The sequence below is a fragment of the Thermobia domestica genome, chromosome 17, assembly GCF_964235325.1.
Source record: "Thermobia domestica chromosome 17, izTheDome1.hap1.1, whole genome shotgun sequence".
Classification (NCBI taxonomy): Eukaryota; Metazoa; Arthropoda; class Insecta; order Zygentoma; family Lepismatidae; genus Thermobia; species Thermobia domestica.
The window spans coordinates 153,728,143-153,755,470 of record NC_137470.1 but is presented as its reverse complement, the minus strand read 5'-3'; the positions used below and the strand labels follow the sequence as shown (position 1 = coordinate 153,755,470).

The window sequence follows — 27,328 nt, the reverse complement described above, 5'->3', positions numbered from 1 at the left end:
ACTAAATTGCTTCATCTTTTGGCCGAGATCATCCAGGGACAGCTCAATTCGGCTCAGCTTCTCTTGTACGTGGTACTTTATTTCTCGGTAACTACTGGCTGGATCTGAACTAAATTTGGTGGTGATGTAACCCATCTTCTATTAACTAAAGACCGAGTATTTCATGGCCAGGGACATGTTCCAGTTGACAATAGAGGTTGTTGTTCACAGTTTTGCACACCGAAAGCTTCTGGCTTCGGTATATATAATATTTGTCACTATCTTTTATTGTTTATGCTCTTTCAAAAACAGACAGATGGACGGACGGAAGGTGAACACAGCCGTTCTTTAAGAGATTTAGTACTTACGCATAGAATAGTTTGGAAGTCTAAAAATAAAGGCTATATCACCTAAAAATAATAGGCCTTATGCAGAGTTATTTGACGTATGATTAACGTCATACTAAGGGCCTATCTATTGCAGGAAAGAAATGTTAGTCGAACTCTTTAATATGGCACTAATCACGCGTCAGAACAACTCTGCGTAAGGCCCAATCTTTCTAAACTTATGCACTAATTTACTTAATATTTATTTATCAACGGAACTCCAGACAATTTTTTTTTCAAGCAATTTGCTAGAATATAAAGAATGAACAGTGGGAAATAATTTTAGTGGATACACATATATTTGTTTAGAAACATTGTCCCAGTACCAGTTCCGAGCGATTCATAAAGTTACCACTATCAGTAATTCCCTAATAGTATTCCAGACTCCCTTACTCAAGCCTTCTAGGCTTAATCTGTAGACTTGCACAAGTTTATATTGACACGGTCGCAGGACTAACCAAACTTAGAGCTAACTTCCTTATTCCTCGATTGCAATTTTGCTACTAACTAACTAACTTTATGGCCTATGGAACTCGGAATTTCAATGCTACGTTTATAAAAGTTCTCTATTGGCTTCTGTCCTAAACCAACTGGATCCAGATTCTACTTTGTATTCCTATTTCTGCAAGATCCATCTTAATATTTTCCTTCCATCTGCACCGCGGTCTTCCTAATGGTCGTTCGACGATTAGGTTTATAGTTAAAACTTTGAAAGTGTCTCTACTTTCTTTCATTCTGGCTACACGACGTGCTCACCTGTTCTCCCATGACTTCATGACCCTAACAATGGTTGATGGACGGTATAAATTATACAGTTCCTCGTTATGAAGTTTCCGTCATTCCATTTTCCCGTTTCTCCTGAGTCCTAATATTCGTCTCAGAATTTTATTCTGAAATGCTTTGTTTACCTTTTCCCTCAGAGTAAGCGACAATGTTTCGCAACCATACAGGACAACAGGCACAATTATGGTTTTATGTCTTAAGTTATATGTAGTTTGCTTCAGACATGCCAATAATATGTAATATAAGGCTAGTCTTAAAATTCTTTTAAATTGACACATCTGACGACGTAAAATTTTCACTTAGCAAATTCATACACAAAGGGAATCTCTACGGATAACTGTAACACTCATGCGTTTTTGCACAATCTTCATTCTTACATTTGGTTTAAACGTATACAGATTTATTCATAAACGCTAACTTGACTCGAAGCATGACTTAAAATTTACGCTTGGCAAAGACTTACACAGAGAGAATTTCTAAAGTTGCATCTATTCGTGAAACTAAGTGTAAACTTAAACTTACCGTATACGTGCTTGCTTACTGGGTTGCATTCTTATATCATTTACACGTAACTTGTCGCAAATGAATTATGCCCCACAGTTTGAGATGCGTATACATTCTAATTAACAATATTAAAAAAGAACAGTATTCTAATGAAAAAGAAAAAAACATAGAGACATAATTATATCTGGAAGTCTCGCGTGTCCCACCCATACAAATGCTGAAATGACGTTGCTACCTCCAATACTACCATATTCTCATATCTTCGTCTTAAGGTTGGTTTAAAGGGACAAGTTTTGTCGATAGATGGCAGTACAATCTTCGTATCCCTTCAATGTATTTTTTACCCTTCACGAAAATTCACGATTTCTGTTACAAATTTCAATCTACAGACTTCAATTTTTTAGAAAAGGAACATCATAATCTATCGAAGGCAATAATCCGTGCCGATTTTTTAATTTAAAATGTTCTTCATTGTTGAAATGGCTTGATTGTTGAAATGGATATCCAAACCTTTAACAATGGAACTGTTTCAACAATGAAGAAAATTCTAAATAAAAAATCGGCACGGATTGTTCCCTTTAATAGGTTATGAAGTTACTTCTCTAAAAATTTGAAGTCTCTACGTTGAAATTTGTAAAAGAAATTGTAAATTTTCGTGAAAGGTAAAAAATACACGGGAGAGATACGAAGACTGTAGTGGCATCCATCGGCAAAACTTGTCCCTTTACACTAACCTTAACGTGTAACTTTAGACGCTGGAATATCAGGACATGGAATGCAACGGAAGTCTACCACATTAGTTACCACTAGTTCGTCGTCAAATAAAGGAAATACTAAGAAGCAAAATACTTGGAGTACAAGTTAGAAAAGCTGTCTGATTATTTGACCTCGGAACTTATCGATTATGAAACAAGAATCCAATCGCTTGGATATATCGGATTGAAGTGAAAATAAAATATTCAAGTTTTACGTCTTATGATTACGCTCTGTACATTTAAGGAGACATATGATTTTATGAAAATACATTAGTATGAAGTAATTGGTGAAATGATAAAGTAAGAGAAAGCTGGAGAAACCCGAAAATATCCATGGAAACGTATTTCACCCAAATTCAGATGAGCTGGGATCAAATCAGGGACTCCTCGTTCAAGAGTTAAGCACTCTACCAATGAGTTCTCATGCTCCTGTATACCTGTTTGATTGTGATTAGTCATTTATTTAATACTAATAATAATAATAATAATAATAATAATAATAATAATATTAATAATAATAATAATAATAATAATAATAATAATAATAATAATAATAATAATAATAATGACACAACAGTGTTGCAAAAAGCATTCACCAGCGTTTGGCACATAACATAGAATTAATCACCCATACCAAGCCATATTACAAGTATCAGTCAAGTCCAGTCCTTAAAAGTTATAAATACAAACCTTGGAGGCACGGTGGCTCAGTGGTAGAGCGCTTACCTATGGTCTGTGGGGTTCCTGACTCGATTCCAGCCAAGTACGTTTGTCCAGGACAACATCGTACTTGTGAGTTTTCTCGAGATTCTGCAGTTTCCTCGCACTTTCTCAATCCACCATTTCTTCCATCTTCACTCATTTGTTTTAATCATCGTCTCCCTTAGCCTAACAGGCATATACTAAACGTGGGACGTTAAACTTAAATACAAACCCTACTGTGATCGAGAAATCAGAATAGATGTATCGCTAACCGCAAAAAAGGCCCGGCATCACTATTATCAATAAAATAGACCAAGAAATAGTTCTCATAGATGTAGCAGTATTATTGACTCATAAATACGTACAACATTCAGTACGAAAAGAAACAAATGTAAAGACCTGGCTGGTGAAATAAAAATGTTAAGGAAATGTCAGGAAGTTACAGTACAACCAATCGTTATCTCGGCTACAGAAATTGTCCCTAAAAGTACGTGACACAACTTGAATAGATAAACCCAAAACATTCTAAGGTACACTCATGTCCAAAATGATTGTCGCATATCTATAACTGTCCTAAGAACCTAATTTGATAATGATTTTGCATGGTATTTTTAATACTGATACTATGGTGTATAATCGGGAAATGTATATTTGTGGTAAATTTCATAGGAAATCGATTATAAATACGAAAATTAAAATGAGTAAAGAAAACGTTGCTAAATGGACAAGAATGTTTTATTTTCGTTTTATTGTTCTTATTTACTGCTCTTTTAACATGAAATTTTCCACATACACGCCTTTGCCGATTATACACATACTAACATTATAAGAAATACCCAGCGAATTCGTTATCAAATTATATTCCTACAACAACATATTTATAGACATGTGACAATAATTTTGGACGTGAGTGTACAAGAGTCAGTAATACTAGACATATGTCAATATGGTCAGAAAGTTCTTTGGAGAAGAAGAACTCATCAAATAATCTGCACTTGCCAGAGATGGCCGTCAAATCACTAAGCTCACACTGGTTTCAACCGAGATACAGAAATAATAATAATAATAATAATAATAATAATAATAATAATAATAATAAAGGCGAAGTTTAGAATTAAACAACTGATTAAGATGCTAGACCAAAATATGTCAACAAAAGAAATGAAATAAAATCGTTAAGTTTTACGTCCAACGGTTATGACTTCTAAGCTAAAGGAAACGGTGGTGGTGAGAAATGAATGAAATGGTGAAAGAAGAAACTGGGAGGAAATGGGAGAAGCCCCAGAAAACTTGAGAACATGGTGTTTGTCCACCACAAAGTTCACATGGCACGAGCGAAGATCGAACCAAGGACTCCAAGCACCAGAGATGAACGCTCTACCACTGAGACACCGCGGCCCCTATAAGCAAAGTTTACCCAATTAGTATTCATCAATTCCACACTACTTTGCAGGCATACTTTGGTTTTTGGCATGGAAACAAAAGTAAAAAGATCTTACTACCAATATAAGCATCTAAGCTTTTGTATCAAACCGATAAGAAGTCAGGCAGAGAGTTTCGTATTTGATGTCACCCAGCAGATTGCTGCGTCAGTCTGGCAAAGGGAGGTAAAGTGTGTGTTCTCCGTATTGGTTGGGCGCGAGTACGGGGATCGGATCTCCTTGAAGGATAATATATTCATGGGGAAGACTCTGCATATCGACAGACAAGAGTCGAAGAAGATCGAAGAATTGAATTACAGTGGGAAAATAGAGTGCAGGGTTTCACTTTCTTGACGTTAAAATTGATTGTGAGATGTTAAAGGTCTTTTCCTTTAAATTTTCAATTCTTTAATTACGGTTTGATGATAAGCCTTTAAGTAACCTGCAGAAAAGTCTATCAGTTTGGTGTTAGGCCTTACAACGAAATTAGACGAAACCTAATCTCAGCTGTACTCGGCAGACTAAAGAGGTTAATGATAAACCCCAAGTAAATGCTGATAAAATTCTTAATCCAACGATGAGATGCGGGAAAATATATATTGCAAGAACACATAAATGCACTGAAAATTCGTTGAAAATAACTCACACAAATACAAGTTTTAAAATAATTAAAATAAAAGAACATAAGCAAATAATAAGTTCAAAACAAAAGAACACACACAAATATACTCTAAATTCGTTAGAAGCACAATAACACACAACAATTAAGCTAAAATTTGGTCAAAGTATAATACACATATACTGTATCATGTTAATTCCTTCAAAATAAAATGACACACACAAATACGAGATAAATTAATCTATTAAGCTATATTACAAAAATGAAAGTAATCATGTTTGTGACTTAATAACTCTTGAGGTACCCGACAGATCTCGATCAAATTTTCAACATACTGTTGATGAAGATCGGGCCTGAGATGGTTTTCATTATTTTACTTTGACGGTGCAACTTGGAGTAGGGACGAGGGATCAATATATATATATAATGATTGAAAGTGACCGATACTAGCACCGAATACATAGTTTCGGGGTCGCTGAGATGAACAGTAATACTTCCGATGCCGTTTAAAACCAAATTCAGCCCAGCAAATTCGGGGGTGCAAGGGGAACGTATATAAAATTATCGAAAATGACCGATATTAGTGTCGAACCCATAGTTTTTTGGAGTCGTTGAAATGTCGTTTAAATCCAAATTCAGCCCCATTAGGTGGGATTGTGTCTTGTAAAAATAATAGAAAATAACCGATATTAGTGTCGAATTCATAGTTTCTGGGGTCCCTAAGTTGATTGATGACAGTTTTTGTGTTCTTTATGTCCAAAATTAAACATATTCTCTCCGTGCAAAGAACGGGCATTTTGTTAGTAACACATAAATGCACGATCAATTCGTTTGAAATAACTCTCACAAATATAAGAATAAAAATAATCAAAATAAAACAAAAAATAATATTAGTTCAAAACAAACTAACACAACAGTATACTCTAAATTCGTTAAAGACGTAATAACACACACAAATGTATGCCACAAATTTGGTCATAACATATAACGTTATACATAGGCTACATATATAGCACTAATTCCTTCAAAACAAAATGACACACAAAAATACGAACTAAATTAATTTAAAAAAATAAATAAAACACGCACACACAAACTCGTTAAATTTGCTCAAAATAAAACAATGTATAGAGTTTACGTTAGTTTGTTCAAAATAAAATAGCACACACTCACAAATACAATTTATACTCGTTGAAAATAAAATAACATGCAAATACAATGCTAAAATTTGCTCAAAATAAAACACACACACACACACACACACAAATGAATTCATTTACAATAAAATTACATACCGAAATAACGAAAATGTTTGCTCCCCTCACTGGTTTAGTGGCTAGCCCGTGTTTCTTTGGCGCACACGTTCCCGGTTTCGAGTCCCGGTGGAAAATCTGAAAACTTATTTTCACTATTGTTTACTTGCATTAGTAGTCTGTCTCCTTAAGTCTATAGGCAAGAACTGTGGAATGTCGAAGCAACAAGTTTCTTTTGACTTCATTTGATTTTGAGTTTAGCGTCCGTTTCAGCAGCGAGGCTATATATGACACGTGGACCTACTGATTAACGTAGAATCCGAACTACATGAGCTTCCGCCAGGAATCGAAAACGGTCTCCCACACCAAAGGCGCGTACGCAAAATCCGCTTAGCCACGAACGAACTGTAACAAGTTTTCGTTTCATTTAAAAATACAGAACGTTAATTTATTTAAAACAAAATGACACACTCAAATATGATTTTAAATCGTTCAAAATAATATAACACACGCAAGATATAATTACCTCAAAATAAAAAAACACGAGAAACAATGTTATTTCGTTTAAAACAAAATAATGCAGAGAAATACACAATAAAAATGTTAAGAAATAAAACAATACCCAAGAATATACGTTAAATTGTGATTAAAATAAAGTAACACACGCAAATAACGTTAATGTGTTTGAAAAAGCAATCAAAACACATGTTAAATTCCTTAGAAATAAAATAACACACACACACACACACACACACACACACATATATATATATATATATATATATATATATATATATATATATATATATATACTTTAAATTCGTTCAAAATAAATTTCAAGGGCGTTGTGCAGAGTCGTTTGGACGTATGTTTAGCACCATACTAAGGATTTGACAAACGCATGATTATCAGAAGTGTATTCCGAATCTCTGATTGGTACGTAGTAGTTGATTATGTTACTCACATGTAACTAATTAATTTAGAGCATATGATACCCTGGTTTAGCCACAATAAACTTATGAGAATACAAAGGCAATTTACCGTTCCTTATTTGTTTCTTTCCTTTAATCTCATCGGGAGAGTTAATTAGGAAGCAATTATTAAGCTGAATTCTCTACAATAGCGGAACTGTTTGTTAAAATGAACAGTGAGACATTAGTAGGACATTTGCAGTTTTTTAAAGGGATACATACAACTGATCGATATATTATCTTCCCTTATAATTCCAAAATAATCATTCCATTATTGCTAATATTAATTGACTTCTACTTATTTCTGCCATAAATACACTCGTCAGAATTCAGTAAGTTAATTGGAATCTATGACTTCGTATCTATTTATAAGTTGTTGTGATGTCAAACGACAAAGAAAACATTTCGAATTTCGAATTTCATATATTTTAAAGTTTAGAGACTACGCACGAGCACGTCTGCGTTTCCGTAGTGGCCACATTTATTTTTCTCGCCGGATGTATTGGGATTATATTACTTGATTATACCAAATCGACTTATTAGCTGAACTCCAAGCAGACTTTGAATAACAAAAAAAGTACACACTTCTTAGTACAGAACTAATATGACACTAACTAATCGCATGACTAATGCTTGAACAACCAATTCTCTTTGAATACCGCCCCAGATGTTCTGACCATGATTTGAATTTTCTAATTGTTTAGACTTTAATGTTATTTTCAGGAACAAGACTACTTAGACATGGACTTGCAGGTTCAAGTTAAGTTCGAATTAAATGTACTCATTGCTATCTGAAATCAAAACCAGCGTTTCCGCAAGAAGGCAAGAATACCTTTCAACCCGGTTTTTACTATACTTAACCCTTATCCGGGCAAGCTATTTTTGTAACGTAGACTGCAACTGGGGCCTTACCAACTCTATTAGCTTTACCAACTCGATATGTTCATAACTTTAACTTCGACTAAATATAGAAGAATTCAGAATTTTATGGCATCAAAATATTTATGGTTATTAAGAAATTCGAAGAAAAATATGAAGCTACTGGGCCTGGGAGGCCTCGGTTGCCCGGATAAGGGTTAAGATACAATCATTTTTACTCGTAAGCCACGAAAGATATTTTTTTTATGATACAAAGAGGACGAAATGATCATTTAACGCACCAATATGCGTTAAATGATACGGTATGGTATGTATATCTTATTTTGAAATATTAATTCAAGTGACAAGTTTAAAACAGATAAAAGCACAGAAATGAACCCAGAGAAGTTGATTAATGAAATTACTAGACATAACGAGGTAAAAGTAAATTAAATGTGGAATTTTTTCACACAAATTAGTATACACTAAGAATAATACGGCAACGAGAGATTTTTAAAGCAAAGTTTCGATCATCAGATGGAATTGCATTGTTCTGAGTGCTTTAAAACTTTTCTGAAAATTACAGTAGCGTAGCGTCATGGAAGAATGAAGCTTTTTAAGTGCTGTTCTGAGTATATATATAAATGAAAGTGACTGTTTGTGGCATAAAATCTCTTGAACCACCCGACCGATCTCGACCAAATTTTCAACATAGTTGAGATTCGGGTCTGAGATGGCTTTTATCGTTTCAGTTTGATGGTGCAACTTAGGAGAAGGAGCAGGGGTGATACGTAAAAATAATTTTAAAAAATGACCGGTATCAGTGTCGAATTCATAGTTTTTGGGGTCGCTGAGATGAACAATGACACTTCCACTCTCATGCCTCTCAACATGGAGACGGAGAGGGAAATATATATAAAATCATGGAAAATGGCTTATATTAGTGTCAAATTAATAGTTTTCGGTGTCGATGAGACGAACAATGTCACTTCCGATGCAGTTTAAATCCAAATTCAACTCCTTATGTCTAAAATGAAACGTATTCTCCCCATGCGAAGGACGAGTATTCTGGTAGTGCATTATAAATGATGAAAGAATTATTTAAGAGTAATGTAAAATATTCAGAAATTCATCAAATATTGAACCTAATGCATTAAATAAAATATATTCTCTTTGAGTAGAAGAATACTCTACGCTACTGATAAAATATTATTCTACTATGATCAATATGGTGATCGCAGGATTCAACGTAGCAAATCTTTGCTTTAAAATGACCGTTGTAGAACCCTCCTGGTTGTTATTCTGTCACTGAAATGACGCTCTAAAAGCAAAACTAAATTTTAAATGAAATAATTAGAAGAATGGATATATATTTTTTCTTGAATTCAAATTTGAATGTCACATTTTGACGATTTTGAATCTATATTATAAAATTGAAAGTGACTATGTTTGTGACTCTTAATCTCTTGAACCGCCAGACAGATCTCGACCAAATTTTCAACGTAGATGTGGTTCTGCCCTGGGAGTGTTTTTTGCTATTTACTTTGACGGTAGAGCTTAGGAGAGGGGGAAGAGGGGGACATAGAAAAATTAAATAAAATGTGATAACTCTTGAACCCCCGACCGATCTTGATTAAATTTTCAATGTAGGTGAGGTTTGGGACTGGGATGATTTTTGTCATTTGACTTTGACGGAGCAACGTCGGGGAGGAGTGGAGGGGGAAATATACAAAAATCAATAAATATAAAAATACAAGTGACTATGTTTGTGAAATAATAACTCTTGAACCACCCGATTGATCTCAATCAAATTTTCAACATATATGAAGTTCAAACCTGGAAAGTTTTTTTTTTTTTTTTATCATTTCATTTTGACAGTAGTTTTTAGGGGAGGGGAGGAAAGGAGGGGAAATATGTCAAAATGAATAAAACTTAATAACTATTGAACCACCCTGCCGATCTCGATCAAACTTTCAACATAGATAAGGTTCGGGCCTAGGATGTTTTTTTCATTTCACTTTTACAGTGTAATGAAGGGGAGGGGGAGGGATGAAATATATGTCAAAAAAGTAAAAATAAAAGTAACTATCTTTGTGATTTCATCACGCTCTAACCACCCGACCGATCTTAAGTAAATTTTCAACATACATGAGGTTCAAACATGAGGTGGTTTTTATCATATCACTTTAACTGTAGAACTTTGGGGAGGTGGAGGGAAGTGGATAAATCTATAAAAATAGATGAAACTTAATAATTCTTGGGCTACCAGACCTATCTTGATCAAACTTTAATCATAGATAAGGTTCGGGCCTGGGATGTTTTCGTTATTTCACTTTTACGGTTTAACCTTGGGGAGGGGGAGATATATATATATATATATATATATGTAAAAAGAATAAAGATAGAAGTGACCGATTTTGTGACTTCATCACGTTTAAGCCACCCGACCGATCTTTTTTTTTAAAAAAAAAAAAAACAATATGGATGAAGTTCGGACCTGGGGTGACTTTAACCATATCACTTTGACGGTAGACCTTAGGGGTGGGGGAGAGAGGGGACAGATATATAAAAATATATAAAACCTAATAACTCTTGAACCACGCAATCGATCTCAATCAAATTTTCAACATACATGATATTAGGGGCGGAGATTACTTTAGGCTATCCACTTTGACGATGCAACGTAGGGGAAAGGGAGAGAAATTTTAAAAATGATGAAAAATAACCAATATTAGTGTTGAATCCATAGTTTTCGGGGTCGATGAGAGAAACAGTGACACTCCTGATGCTGTTTCAATCCAAGCTCGGATCTGATAGTTGGGAAGGTGGAGGGTTCAACGTAGGGGAGGGGGATGAACATTTAGATCAAAATGACTCAATTAGTGTCGAATCCATAGTTTTAGGAATAGCTGAGACTAACAGTGACGATTCTGATGCCGTGTGCTGCAGCACGGAGGTGAGGGAAGGGGACCTATATATAATAATGATCTAAAATGACCAATATTAGTGTCTAATCCATAGTTTTTGGGATCATTCAGATGAACACTGACATTTCCGATCCAGTTTAAATACAAAATCAGCTCCGCCACTTGGGGGAGGGGGAGAAAGATATAGGGCCTATATAAAAATAATCGAAAGTGTCCACTATCAGTGTCGAATTTATAGTTTTCTGGGTCCCTTAGATGAAAAGTGATACTTTTGACTCCGTTTAAATTCAAATTCGAACCCACATTTTTGGGGGAGGTTAGGAAGATATATTTAAAATCATAGAAAATGACCGTTATTAGTGCTGAATCCACATTTCTTTGGGTCGCTGAGGTGAATGGTGACACTTCCGATGCCATGGTCTGTAACAAGGGGGAGGCGGAACTATATATGGCCAAAACCGACCGATATTAGAGTTGAATCTATAGTTCTTGCAAATGAGGAGGGGTGATATACATTAAAATGATCCAAAATTAGCAATATCAATGTGCATTTAAATTATTTACTTCAACCCAGCGAAGCGGGTAATATATGTTTTCCTATATTATAAAATTGAAAGTGACTATGTTTGTGACTCTTAATCTCTTGAACCCCCTGACAGATGTCGATCAAATTTTCAACGTAGATGCGTTTCTGGCCTGGGAGTGTTTTTAGCTATTTACTTTGACAGTAGAACTTTGGGGAGGGGGATGAGGGGGCATTCAAAAATAAATAAAACTTAATAACTCTCGAACCACAAGACCAATCTTGATCACATTTTCAACATAGATAAGGTTTGGACCTGGGATGCTTTCTTCATTTCACTTTTACAGTACACCGAAGGGTTTGGGGGAGGGGTAGATATATGTCAAAAAGTAAAAATAAAAGCGACTTCATCACGCTTAAACCACACAACCGGCATTAAGCAAATTTTCAACATAGATGAAGTTCAGACTTGAGGTGGTTTTTATTATATCACTTTAATGGTAGAGCTTAGGAGCGGGGGAGGGGAGGGGAAAATCTATAAAAAATAAATTAAACTTAATAACTCTTGAACCACCAGACCGATCTTGATCAAACTTTCAACATAGATAGGATTTGGACCTGGAATGTTTTCGTTATTTCACTTTTTTGGTGCAACCTAGGGGAGGAGGAGGGAGGAGATATATAAAAATCAATTTATATAAGACTGAAAGTGACTACTTTTGTAACTTAATAATTCTTGAACTGCCCAACCGATTTCAATCAAATTTTAAAGATACATGAGGTTCGGACCTTAAAATATTTTTTGTAGTTTCAGTTTTACGGTAGATCCTAGAGGAAGGGGAGGAGAGGGGGACGTATAAATAAAAACTAATAAACCTAAAACTTTTGAACCACTCAACCAATTTCGAGCAAATTATAACATATATAAGGGTCGGGACTTGGGTGTTTTTTCTTTATCGTTTCACTTTGACGAGCCAACCTAGGGGAGGGGGAGGGGAGATACATGCAAATAAAAAATAAATAAATTGACTGCCTTTGTTACTTCATCACTCTTGAAGCACCCAACCGATCTCAATCAAATTTTCAACATACACGAGTTAAGAGCAGGGATTGCTTTAGATTATTCAGTGTGACAATGCAACGTAGGGGAGGGGAGGGGGAGAGAAATTTCAAAATGATCAAAAATGGCCGATATTAGTGTTTAATCCATAGTTTTCGGGGTCGATGAGAGAAACAGTGACACTTCTGATGCTGTTTTGAATCCAAGTTCAGCTCTGATAGTTGGTGACGGAAGGGGTACAACATAGGGGAGGGGGATAACATTTAAAAATGACCAATATTAGTGTCGAATCTATAGTTTTAGGAATAGTTGAGGTTAACAGTGACAATTCTGATGCCGTATGTTGCAGCAAGGAGGGGAGGGGGAGCTATATATAATAATGATCGAAAATGACCAATATTAGTGTTTAATCCATAGTTTTTTGGGATCATTCAGATGAACAGTGACATTTTCGATCCGGTTTAAATCTAAAACCAGCCCCGCCACTAGAGGGAGGGAAATAATCGGAAATTGCTACTATCATTGTCGAATTTATAGTTTTCTGGATCCCTTAGATGAACAGTGGTACTTTCAATCCCGTATAAATCCAAATTCAAACCCACAACTTGGGGGAGGGGAGGAAGAGATATTTAAAAATCATCGAAAATTACCGATATTAGTGCTGAATCCACATTTTTTGTGATCGCTGAGATGAACGGTGACACTTCCGATGCCATGGCCCGCAACAGGGGTGGGGGAAATATATATATATGTAAATATATAAATAGTCAAAAATGACAGATACTACTGTTGAATCTATAGTTCATGCGGTCGCCGAAATGAACAGTGACACTTCTGATGTTGTTTAAGTCCATCTTCAGCCCTGACACTTGGGGGATGAGGAGGGATGACATACATTAAAATGATCTAAAATGAGCAATATCAGAGTGTATTTAAATTATTTACTTCAACCCAGCGAAGCGGGTAATATATGCTAGTTATGCATAAAATAATCTGACGTAGAGTATTTATTTGGCTTATATTACTAGTATCAAGTTCCTGGACCTTATAAGAATATACTATTAGTACGCAGCGTACGCGGTTTTCACGTCGGAGACCCGGATTCGATTTGCGGCGGGAGCTCATCTGGTTCGGATTCTGCGTTAATCAGTAGGTCCCGTCTCATATAGCCTCGCTACTGAAAGGGACGTTAAACTCAAAACCAACTATTAGTACGCACTTACGCCCTATATTCCACACGATATCTCTTGAATGAAAGTAATTTCATTAATTATATTTTCTTCAATGGACAGCTAGAGTGATTATCTTTGGCAACTTCAAGAACGCAGCCCATATGCTAACATGTTTACTATTAGTGGTGATTTAACGGTTTTTATATCCATGTTCCGTTTAAAATCTCTAGTTTCTATGCCACCTGTACATTGGCAAAGAAATGTTGGTTGCCTATAATAAAAGTATATGTAGCTTTTCTTACTGACATTATTTAACTTATGTAGTAAATCCGTTAATCTGTTTACGGCTAATGGTGATTTAACTGTTTATATCCATGTTCCGTTTAAAATCCCTAGTTTCTATGCAACCTGCATATTGGCAAAGAAATGTTGGTTGCCTATAATAAAGTCATATGCAGCTTTTCTTACTGGAATTATTTAATCAATGTAAAATGAAATGAAATCTTTAAGTTTTACGTCTCACGTTTAAGCCCGGTTAGGCTAAAGGAGACAGTGATGTTGAGAGATGAGTGAAATGGTGGAATGAAGAAAATGGGAGGAAACGGGAGAACCCAGAGGAAACCCACGAGCACGGTGTTTGTCCACCACAAAGTCCAAATGGCCCAAGCTGGGATCGAACCAGGGACTCCAAGCACCGGAGGCGAACGCTCTACCACTGAGTCAATTCATTAATATCTTAACGGATATCGGTGACTTTAACGGAGTATATCTGTATCTTATATCCCATACACATAAGCGTAGATTTTAGTTCATTTTTTGCAACAAATAGCTTCAGTGATTATCTTGGTCGTTCGTTAGTGGAGGCAATCTGTTAATCTCTTAACGGATAACGGTAACTAATGCTGTATATCCGTATGCCATGCATATAGTTGGCGTGATCCTCTTTACTGTCTTTACCAGAGTTTATTTACAATAGTTTGCCGTCAACAACACCTGTAGTTCTTACCGTTGCTAGACCGGTGATACTAGTGGTGGCACATTCCCGCCATCTATACGTCTATATAATAACTACTTGCGAAGCAGGAGAGTTCTGCTGTATGTATTCAGCTACTGTCCATTGACAGCAAGCAATATTATTTATGACATTCTATGATTGTTAAATTACTGAAATTTCATATTTAAATAGCTAGGTGAGTTGAAAGAAAATATATTAAGGACCTCATAGTTTACCTTTAGCCACACTTCATTCGGAAATTTCCCATTATGGTTACTCTAGTGTTGAGTGCATATCTGAACTGTGAAATGTGTAGCTTAGCATCCGTTGAAAGATTGCATTATATAGAGAACCAGTAATTACTAATTGCGACTGCTGTCAGGTGTCATGGGCTTGCCACTTGTAGGGTCACTAAGTGATGTGGGCTACCGCATCGGCGAAAACTTCGGGGTCTGGCGTCCTAGAGTTGCATGGATTGTCATTGATTATTAAAGTAAATCAAATATGATATTTTATACAGCCATAACGTTGTTCATTATAGTGTATTGATGTAAAAGTTAATTGCTAATACATAGCGAGAAACATATGTTTAGTGTTTTGTAAACAAGGTCATGACGAAGATATTTTGTGCAAAGAAACTGAATGAATGCATAAGTTCAGAATTTGAAAAATGCAGTAATCACACGTCACAAAGAGATTATACACATACGATGGGCGAGAAACAAGTTGTTTTCATAAAAATACGTGCATACTGAATGTCGTTCTAGTTGAAAAAGCTTTGAGAAAGAGGTCATTCTGGAGGAAATAAGAAGAATGTAGTAGGATTATAGGCCACTATAAAACAGATCGTAGAAAGGTATATTGGGTCAAAATAGGATATATTTTAATGGAGATGTTTTGTTTCTGCGGTAGTGACCTTTCGAGTTTCTAAATTCATTATTTCCCAACCGATGCGTCTCGACACACTGCTATATCACGGAATTTAAAAGACTGAACGTTAATTTTATGTCATTCTGAAGACCGAGTCTAGACGTTAAACAATGCATTTAATTTTTAAGAATTGTTGCATTTAGTAATAAGTAAAATCAATTTGAAGACAGATTGTACCAGTCAACTAAGGTCGGCTAAAGTCGCTCACAAACGAGACAGACCTACAATTACATCAACAGTGGTCAAATCTAATCTTACCTAATACAAATGTGTCAGGATGTTGTGAGTGTTGACTAAAGTGTATCGTTGGTGGGAAAAGGTTGGAAAACACTGTGCAACGCTAAAATTATAGATTTAGTTGAATTTTCCTACTTGTTCTTGATATCTTAGCTCAGGATAGACAAGTTCAAGCATTGCTGCTGCATTGTTATACAATGACTTTACCTAGGCCGCGGTGGCTCAGTCGTAGAGCATTCACCTCTAGTGCAGTGGGTCCATGGTTCGAACCCAGCTCATAGTAAGTGAGCTTTGTAGTGGACAAACACCGCGTGTGTGGGTTTTCTCAGGATTCTCCCGTTGCCTTACACTTTCTTCATTTCACCATTTCATTCATTTCTCGTCCTCACTGTCCCTTTTAGCCTAGCCGGCATAACCGTGGGACGAAAAAAATTAAAGATTTCATTTAATTTCATCTTAAAACGACATTACCAAAACTTGTATTCCACACAAAATTCATATCATGCTATGGCAGAGTATTGCGAAACATCACGAAAAACTCCAACAGAATTCCTGGAAGCGGAGATTGAACATGAATCTTTCGAAATATAAAGCGAGTTTGCTACTGGCTATGCTCGCTTCTGAAACTAATACTCTGACCGAGTGGTCTATCTATATTCCTTCTTTTACCCCCAACCAAATATAATCCGCAACGAAAAGGTTCTATAAAATTTGTTACGTGGCCACATTTCCAACTTCATGAGGTTGTTAATGTAGCCACTCATATGTGATATTTTTAAAAGTATTGATTAAAATTTAGTCCCGCATTGGCACCAAAATGATATCTACAGCTACAATAAATAAATAAATAAATAAATAAATAAAATAAATCCAAAACACTTTTTTGAGTTTTCTCGAAGTTTGGTACTACCGAAGATCAAGTCCGGTATCACGCATATGGGGTCGTACTAAGAATAATATTTCATAACCAGTTCAAACGCTGCCCTTATAAACATGGCGAATCTATGTGTTGAATGATTGATTGGCAATTAAGATGGTTATCATAATTGCTAATAATTAATACGAGAATAATTACGTCTAATGTTTTCATTGTAGTAATATATTTTGAAATATTTTAGATACGTAACTACTGTACTCATAAATAATACTATTTGAAATATTTACATCGTATAGCTCTAAAATAATTAATAACGTTATTGTACACTATCGGACAATATTCAAGATACTTGTCATTAGAGGATCTATATAATCACAAATTAATTTCTAATATTGGTGAACATTAGTTTCAAATGCTAATAAGTATCGAAGTTAATTCTAAACTAATACAGAGATGTCACGCTTAGACTATATACTTGTTGGTTTATCAAGAGGTTAGAATATCTTTTAGTACCGAGTCTATATGAGACGTGAACCTACAACTTAACGTGGGATCCGAACCACATGAGTTACCACCGGTAATTGAACTCGTGAACATGAAATGAAGTCTTTTAGTTTTACATCTCACGGTTATTCAGTGTAGGCTAAAAGAGACGGTGATGATGACAAATTAATGAAGATGGTGGAATGAAGAAAGCAAGAGGAAACGGGAGAACCCGAGAAAATCTACGCACACTGAATTTGGCTATCACAAAGTTCACCTGGCGTGAGTAGGGATCGAACCAGGGACCCCACGCACCAGAGGTAAACGCTCTACCACCGAGCCACCGCGGTTCCTATAATCCAACTAGTGTCTCCCGTGCCGAAGACGTGTGCGTAAAACATATAGCAATGAAGTAATTACAATGCATTTGTACCATACGATTTTAGTCTTAATGATTAAGTGAGTTTCTTTCATAAGTAGAGTGTTGCAAATTCAATATTCCAAGTGAATGGATATCTGTGTTTAAAAAAGAAGTAATGGTAGGTACGGATCAAGCTCCCAAAATTCACAATTATTCGTACAATTCCATCATATGAGTTGAAGTATTTTCTATTAATTTACATACGTGAGCGATATGGAGATATTCATGTTCACTGCACGATAATACTCTAATAACTATTATATAAGTTAGAAACTAAGAGTTTTAATAGTACTGTCGAATTAATGTTAGTTCATAGGTATTGCTATAGTCACAAGTTAGATCGGTCAGAAATGAGGTACATGTTTAAAAAAAAACAAAAAAAAAAAAACAACGTACCTTCTTTTAATGATCAAGTATCGTCGCTTTGGTTATAGAAGCTTATTGCATATACACTATTAGCATGACGTTCCGAATACAAGATAATTCAAAATTTCTTATCATATCCCATACAACTTTGAAACTAATGCAATTCCGGTGGATAAATTTCATGAAAGTATACACCGATTTGGTATTATACACGTTAGAAGACTACATAAACAATAACTGTTATGTAAGATATAGGCCTATCATCATATTATTGATATAAGTGTGGATCTTACAAAAAAAGCGTAAATATGTAGTTAAGTGTATGAGGACAATTAAAATTCCGAACATTATTTTAAATATCTGAACCCCAAAAAAAAAGTTTTAATAAGTGATTTTCATCCCAAAGATGTACGATCTATTGTTTAAACCAGGGTAATGTTTTAACTAACTAGACAAAAACTATTACTGCAAAGCGCGGTTAATTTTTATGTCAAAATAAAGAAGTTACTTGTAGAGCGTAGAACCCCTTTTTGTTATATAAAAAAAAAAAAATCGGATATATCAACTACGGCAGAAATCTTGTAATATCTTTATTGTAAAAGCGTACTCATATTTAAAATTCAAAACAATACCATTTAAGCATACAATTCAATTGTGTTGGTTCTCTTTAGTATATCCGACAAATCACACACAAAAAATGTTACGAATAACATCAACTCCTACTTTTAGCATGGACTACGAAACGCGAAATGTTTACTAAATGTCTAACAACAGCTTCCGCTGAACCTGCCGACTGTTCACCAGCTTAATAATGCAACGTGGACCCCTATCGTTCAGATTCAATCAAAACCACACGCCGCTGAATCAGCTGGCAGATAGGCCAGTGTATGCGGAGGGTAGTAGGTCGTATTTGGGATCCAAACAGAAGGGAATCGCGCTCCATAGTCATTTACTTAGTAGGTAACGTATGTTGTATACATTGTTCCCTTCCGTATTTTTATTTTTTCATAGAACTCTTATTTCAGAATGCATTAAAGTCAACATACAACCCGCGAATAGTCGATGGGTGTTTGAGAGGAAAAAAAACAACAATACGGCGAAAAATAACAAAGAGCGTGACAAACTAGCAAACAATATGTCACATACTCACACATGACGTTAACCTATCGTAACACATAGCATACAATACGAGGAAAAAAGGGTTGCTGGACAATTAGCGGAATTCGATGCCCGATGTGAGAATATGCGGTTCGTACTCCACGTTAAGCCGGAGGTTCACGTTTCATAACCCTCGCTCCTAGAAGGAAACGTTAAAATTCAAGCAAACTAAATCGAAACATTTTAATCGCATTAAGGAGAGATTAATATTTGCTTCTGTATGCACGAAAGCTTTCAAACGCAAAACATTAATATCCAAGACATAAGCCGTAGATTTAAACTTCAAAGTTTAGTCAATATACGCTTTGATTATTATTATTATTATTATTATTATTATTATTATTATTATTATTTGGCTCTTCTTAATTTTGACATGCAAGTTTCCGCGTAGCGTATTTACAGAGAATCGAAATAACTACCACCTAATAGTGGCTACAGCGCGGTATGTTTTTTTCAACCGCATGTGACGATTAACTATAGAACAGCCAACTTTCGATTTTCTACCAAAACAAAAAGTGTGTTTGCCTTAATCTACTTTGGAAAAATAAACAAAATTGCTATTAAAAACAAATATATATTTATAAATATATATATACATTGTAATTTAGGTGTTGGTGCTTATTTGTCTTCTATACCAAACACCTTCTTACTACATGAGCGTCAGCCCAAAAATTGGTTGTGATACCCAAATAGTTTGTACCTCAACCAAAAAAAAATGTAAAACAAAATCAAAAAGCAAAACAACTTTTCAAAAATACATTTAGACGTGACATAAAAAAATTGTTCTAATTTCTGAAAAAGAATACTTTAAAATCCAATTCTGCCGAGAGTGTTATGGAACAATCTATACCTACGCAAAATTACGTAATTAAAATATTTTTTTTCCGTTTCTCTTTACATAGTTCATCAAAACACTTTCTGAAGAAGTGTAACTATCTTCAAAAAACAAAATTTAAATACACAGCAGCCGCAAGCTAACGAGTTGAAGAAGTCAGATCACTATGACGCCAGGATGACCTGTTAGGAGTCGTAACCAACAGTAAGTACAAATTGTATAACCATGTTACTTTTTGTTTATTTGTTTGTTAAAAAAAGAAAAAAAAGAACACCATTTCAGAAGTCCGTACACAAAATAGTTTTATTAACAATTCCGGAGCTTCTAAAATAAGTAAACGTTAAATTTCGGCAAACATACAAAATTCTATGTTCAACCAACGGGTTTTGGAAGTAAATTCAGCAGAAACTATATGAATGTGATCAACTGAATGTTAAATTGTGTGTCTCAAAAGTGACTCTAAAATGAACAATTTTTCATTTTCTGGCACTAAGAAAAAAAAGTGTAACAGTTACGGTTAACTGACATGATTTCTTGATTACATTGTTAACCTGCTTCCAAAAAAGAAAATAATTTTATTGACATTTAAGTTCATATATTTTACGGATTTGATTCACATCTTTGGTATTATCAACAATTCCAGGGACTCTTAATTTTGTATCTTTTTATACACTATGCACTATAAAACGTTTCGGATACAGCTTTACTAACAACGACAAGTGGCTTTAACTCTATTTTCATGTTGGTACTTGAATCTAACCGGCAAAGGGTAAGATCAGATCATGGGCTTGTAAATGTGCTTAATGAATTTGATGGAGAAGAAAAGTGGATCTGGATTTTTAACAAGAATGACGTCGCTATATATGCATTCGGTGACATTCACAATTATTTGCTCAAATGGATTCTGAAAACTGCGGATAGCATGCAAATCTAAAACAATGACAATAATAATGATAAAACATATTTTTTGTTTTACCTTACAGATGCGTGTTCACGTGTTTTAAGTCAAGTGGTATGACGAGACGCTAATAACTTTCTCTTAGGTTAGGTAGACTTGCTTTTGGGTTTCTACCTACGGACGCACTGTTATTTCTAATTTGTGAACGATTATATGTGACGCACTGATGACCGCACTGAACCAACTATCGTCGCCGGGAAAGACACTCAAGCACCACCGATTCATGCGACTTCCTCAACAGAACTGAACCTATAGATCCGTCGGCGAGGATCGGGCTGGCTCGGATGCGTTCGACGCTCAGACTCACCTTAACATCGTAACTCTGATGTTGTGAAGTTTCTGTTGGTAGGAATTACGTTTTGGGGGGAGAGGCTTTTTTTTCCTCTTCAAGTTGTCGAATGGGGCTGCACTCTATATGCAGCGACACAAAGTCTTACTAAAACACACACAGTTACTAGATTCTGCAAACAAACAAACAAACAAAAAAGGATTTACAGTTTCCTGAAAGAAAAGTTTGCAACCAGAAAAAAAAAAGATCACTCCTAGATAAGGTCCTTCTTTCACATGGACGCAACAGTTGTTTGTCTAATGGGGGTCTCTCAAGCTATTGATTTGTTGACTAAACGTCTTTATGTGTGGCAATTCCTTGTCACATACACTCGACACAAGCTCAAAGGACTCCTCCAGCACAAGTGATACTGTGAACTTCCTTCACGCGCTTTCTGGAACACACGGGATTAGAAAAAAAACATAATTTCATTCGCCCTGCCAAATGGCTTGGTCGCTGTATCCATACTTAGATCGTCACTTATATAAAAAGCACTTATGAAATCGGGAACAAAATATGGAACTTATAATGACCCTATTTATGAAGTCGCAAGAACTCACTTCACTTCGCCAAGAAGCAAAGGTGTCTTTTTGGCCGCAGACGGCGATGTTCCACGCAAAGATGGCATTAAAAGAGACAGGAAAAAAAAAAGAAGTATGTGGAAGTTGGAGTGAAGAAAGAGAGAGAGGCAAGGAAAGAGAAAAATAAATTAAAATAAGATGGCAATTAACGGGAAGTGTTGCCATTTCAATGAAGAGTTTGCCACTGCCTCGCTTATAATTACGAGAAGTTAAAAAAAAAAAAAAAGTTTCGAAAGACGTCAACAAACACTTTAACGTTACAAGCAGTATGCGCGTTATTCTTAGAATTACTGCTAGGGGAAATCAGTCAACAATAGATATAACATGCTACATAACAGTGAATATTTTTCATACCCAGTACATAAATAAGTAGTAATACGAGGGTCATCCAGAAAATAAAGACCGTTTAGTTATACAAAAATGAAAAAAAAATATTTATTGGACAAAATAATTTTGTTACATTACATATATGCGAGGCTATATCCAAACCGCTGGGAATCGAATACAGGTCTCCCACGCAAAAGGCGTCAATGATATCCAAGTAATAAGTGTTGCCTTGGACTCAAATTAGCGAATTCCTAAAACGGGAATGAATACTAGTACTGAATCTCCTTAGGCTACTTAAAATGAAATGAAATCTTTAAGTTTTACGTCCCACGGTTATGCCGGTTAGGATAAAGATGAGTAAAATGGTGGAATGAACAAAGTGGGAGGAAATCGGAGAATCCAGAGAAAACCCACGAGCACGGTGTTTGTTCATCACAAAGTCCACACGGCGCGAGTTGGGATCGAACCAGGGACCTCAACCAGAGATGAACGCTCTACCACTGAGCCACCACACCCCCCTTAGGCTACTTAAGTAGCGGGATGGCCTTCTTTAAAGAATGAGCTTCTTTGTCCATATGTTACGAATAATATTAATAAAAAGCATGTACAATGATAAATAAGTTATTTTTCTTAGTCCTTTTCGACACGCGCAACAGCAAATGAAAGTTACGTTTCAGACCAGTCTTAGGTAATATACTTTTTTTTTTTTTTTTTTGAGGGGGGCAGAGCAAGTAAAGCTCTTGTGCATCTACTTTGTATGACTTTTCGAACTATTTCTGCGGACCGTAGTGGCTCATTGGTTGAGCGCTTACCTCTGGTGTATGGATTCCCTAATTCGAACCCCAGTCAAGTATGTTTGTTGTAAACAACATCGTGTCCGTGGGTTTCCTCTGGGTACTCCTGTTTCCTCCCACATTTTAATTCTACAGATTATTTCATCATCATTCACTTGCCTTAATCGTCCGTCTCCCTTATGGGGCGTTTACACTTGGTCGATTTAGTCGCACGACTAAATCGACTCGCTGCATTTGCCACTAAATCGAAGCAACTAGGCCGAATCAGATCGATGGATGTGTTCAATTATTTCAACCACAGAAAATAGAACGTCTTTTAAGTCAGTTGCCAGTCGATTAGTCGCTTTCGATCAACAAGCGATTAAGTTGAATTCCCGTTTACACGGTCGATTAAGTTGAAAGTGACGTCAATTCAACTGAATCGAACGCAAATCGACTAAGTGTAAACGCCCCATTAGCGTAAAAGAGAAAATCGTGGTACGCTAACCTGAAAGATTTCGTATTGAACTATTTCTTGTATAATAGTTTGAGCTACTGTAATCACATTTCGCTTGATGACAGTGATCTCAGGGGCGGATCCAGGACGGACTTCTGGGGGTGGCGGTGGGTTGTAATACTGCTACTTAGAGCTACTTTTAAGAGCTCCAAACTCTGGGATGGGTTTTATTTATATATAAAATAAAAAAGTTTCCCCTTCAGGCGGGGGCGATCGCCCCGACAGCCCCCTCCCCTGAATCCGCCCCCGAGTGATCATATTGCAAATGCTGGTCGTAATTCGCAAGTTGAAATCGGTAGCAATACTCCATGACATTTTTATGTGCTGAAAAGCTTGCATTTGCAACCAGTTACAATGAAGGCATGCCCTGTAAATAATTAAACTTGGTTCCATAAAATCTTTCAAATATTAATGAATTAATTATAGATATTTAAATTCTCAGTTTCCTAGTATACACACAACTGACTGGAATCACTGAGAAACAAGGTCAACAATTGATAAATATTACTTATAAAATAAAGAGGTGCAGAGTTTTTGTTCATATATCAGCTTTCATGATATACGACAGCCTGGATCTCCTAGTTGTTGCATGTGATTCCTACATGTCTGCCACTATTCTCAACACAATTTCTCAAGTTTTATTATTTTTTTCCTAATCACGTTAGAATTCAGAGAAGCCATTGCAGTGATACTGTTTCCTACAAATAATCTAGGCGCGCGATTTTGAAATCACATTCGTCACATTTCCGATTTTTGCATAAGACACAATCCATGGGATTGGGATTTTGTGTCCCTGGTGCTCATTCTCCAGGCACAACAATTTGAAGAAAACGTTTTGTAACTCATGTATAATTATCGAACTCTAAAGTGCTACCACTGATTTCAAATTTCGTATTCATCTCAGAATGTATACAATACATGTGTTCCTATTCACTTATTAACGCATTTACGTATTTGGTTTATATGCATTATTCTGTGTCACTACTCGGTTTTTATTCATATCAACCTTCTTGACGGGTCAAATCTAAAACAACTCCTGTGAAGCAACACGAATCAATTGATTCATATCCGTGAGTCAAATAATCTTTTAATGCATCTTTTGGAATTTCAAATTATGCTAAATACAATTATTGGAAATTTTATAGGGCGAATTTCTCCGTCCATCTGTCTGCAAATATCAGAGTAAGTACCCGTCAGAGAGAAATGGTTTCATGATATGGATACAGCGCTTCAAGGATAAGTCCCGTTTCTGTTCTTATCTCTATATTCCGAGCGGAAGTAGTAGCAATTTACAATTTCCGGTGTCACTATTAATCGCAATATACCAAGAGGTTTGTTTCGTCTCTGTAATTCGCCACGAAAATTCTATCTTGTCTCATGTCATGAGCAACCTTGATCAATCCAATACATCTCCTAGAGCAATCGTTTTCAACTAAATTACTTGATAGGTCACAGTTCACGTGTCAACTTCTTTGTTTGAGGGGAAGGATCTGGTACACTGAGAAAAATTCGTTATTCGGACAGCGGTATATTGTATAAAAATACGGAATTCATAAGTTTACTACGGAAATCTGTACGGAGCATATGCTATCTATATGCCTCATACGTACTGTCTTTTTTCTGTTTAGATGTTACATTATGCCGCTGAAGGATGTCTGATATCTAACAGTCTTCCGTGTATTACATACGTATAGGTATGTTACATACGTCAGCTGTATGTTATACACGTCCATCTGTATGTGATATCCTATATACATTTCTTTGTTTCATACGGAAAGTACGTATAGATGGAACATTTATACGTAAAGTATTATAAAACACATTTTCAGTTTTACGTTTGCTGCAAAGATGTTACCTACAGTCGTACGTTAAGTCCAAAAACTACACGGTTTACGCATGTAACCTACAGTTTTACATACACCATGTACGTTTCTCTTTTTCTGTGCAGATAACTGAGCGTTGATAAGATACATTAGTAACATCGGTAGCGTAGTCCATGGTTTTGCAAGCATACTACTAGTGAATCAATGACAAAAGCATACACTGCCAACCCTTGTTCTCTTACGTCATCTCCTCCCCTCTTTTTGTCATTTTGTTTCTCAGAGAGAAAAGAATGAGCTAGCAGGTAACCTAACATTAATAACATACAGCGGAGATAGGTAAGCAAGAGCATACTAGCTTTAGTCGCTGGTTTTACAGGCATGCTACTCTGAATTCTTGACTTCGTGTACACTGCCAACACTTGTTCTTCTACGTCATAACCTCCCTTCATTTCCTCATTGTAATTATATCTATTTTCTTTTAATTGGAAAACAATGCTCTACGTCATACAATCACGAGTTTAAATAACCGTTTCAGAGAATACTACAGGGTGGCTAGAAAATCAGGACCAAAAAACGGAAGCAAACAAGTAGCTATAATTGGAGCATCTTAAGAAAAAACTTTTCTTTGCTTTTTTTTTTTAAATTTTACAGAAGCCCACTGTCACTTCGATCATTTTGTATATCACACCCTCCCCCCAAGTTCCGTGGTTGAATTTGGATTTAAACTGTATCAGAAGTGTCACTGTCCATCTCAGCGACTCCGAAAACTGCGCATTCGACACTAACATAGGTCATTTTCGATCATTTTAAAATGTATCTCCCCTCCCCATCTGTAAGTTACACCGTCAAACATCTCAGGTTTAAAGTTCATCTAGGTTGTAAATTTGATCAAGATCGGTCCGGTGGTTCGAAAGTTTTATTTATTTTTATATATATCACATCCTATTCCCCTCCCCTAGGTTCTACCGTCAAATTAAAATGATAAAAAAAGCATCTGAAGTCCCAACCTCAACTATGTTGAAACTTTGATAGAGATTGATCGTTTGGTTGAAGAGTTATTAAGTTTTATTTATTTTTTAACTTCTCCCTCCCCCTTCCCTAAGTTCTATCGTCGAAGTTAATTGATGCATTATCATCCAAGACCCAAACATATCTATGTTGAAAATTTGATCAAGATCGGTTGGGTGGTTTAAGAGCTAAGTTTCATTTGTTTTAGATATGAATCTCCTCTTCCCCTCCCCTATCCTCTAGGTTCTACCATCAAAGTAAAAATATTTTTTAAAAAAAATCTAGGCCCGAACCTCATCTATATTGAAAGTTTGATCGAAAGCGGGTGGTTCAAGAGTTATTAACTTTTATTAATTTTTATAGATATCTCCCATCCCCAGTCCTAAGTTCTACAGTTAAAGTGATATGATAAAAAAACACCCCACGTCCAAACCTCATCCATGTTGAAAATTTGGTTAAGATGGATCAGGTGGTTTAAGAGTGATGAAGTCACAAAGACAGTCTCTTATTTTCTATTTCTTTTTCCACATATATCTCCCCCTTCCCTCTTCACTATGTTGCACCGTAAAAGTGCAATGAGGAAAACATACCAGGCCCAACCTTATCTATGTTGAAAGTTTGATCGAGATCGGTCTTGTGGTTCAAGAGTTACCAAGTCACAAACATAGTCACTTTTATGTTTTATAGTTATTGATTTTAGTATATCTCCCTCTCCCCTATGTTGCTCCGTCAAAGTGAAATGATAAAAAGCACCACAGGCACGAACCTCATCTATGTTGAAAATTTGAGCAAGATTGAT

At 35.8% G+C, this 27,328-nt stretch overlaps 1 protein-coding gene across 3 annotated transcripts in view; it reads right to left on the bottom strand.

The window, feature by feature from the left end:
• The window catches only part of LOC145674428 (uncharacterized), a 1,698,027-nt gene that overhangs the window by 1,191,471 nt on the left and 479,228 nt on the right, over positions 1 to 27,328 (bottom strand). The window contains exon 1 of one of the 3 annotated variants that reach the window (XM_081744472.1): positions 21,191 to 21,447. The exons of the other annotated variants lie outside the window; for them this stretch is intronic. The gene's annotated coding sequence lies outside the window, so the exon portion shown is untranslated. Of the gene's footprint in view, positions 1 to 21,190; positions 21,448 to 27,328 lie in introns of those variants that run through there. 3 annotated transcript variants of the gene reach the window in all.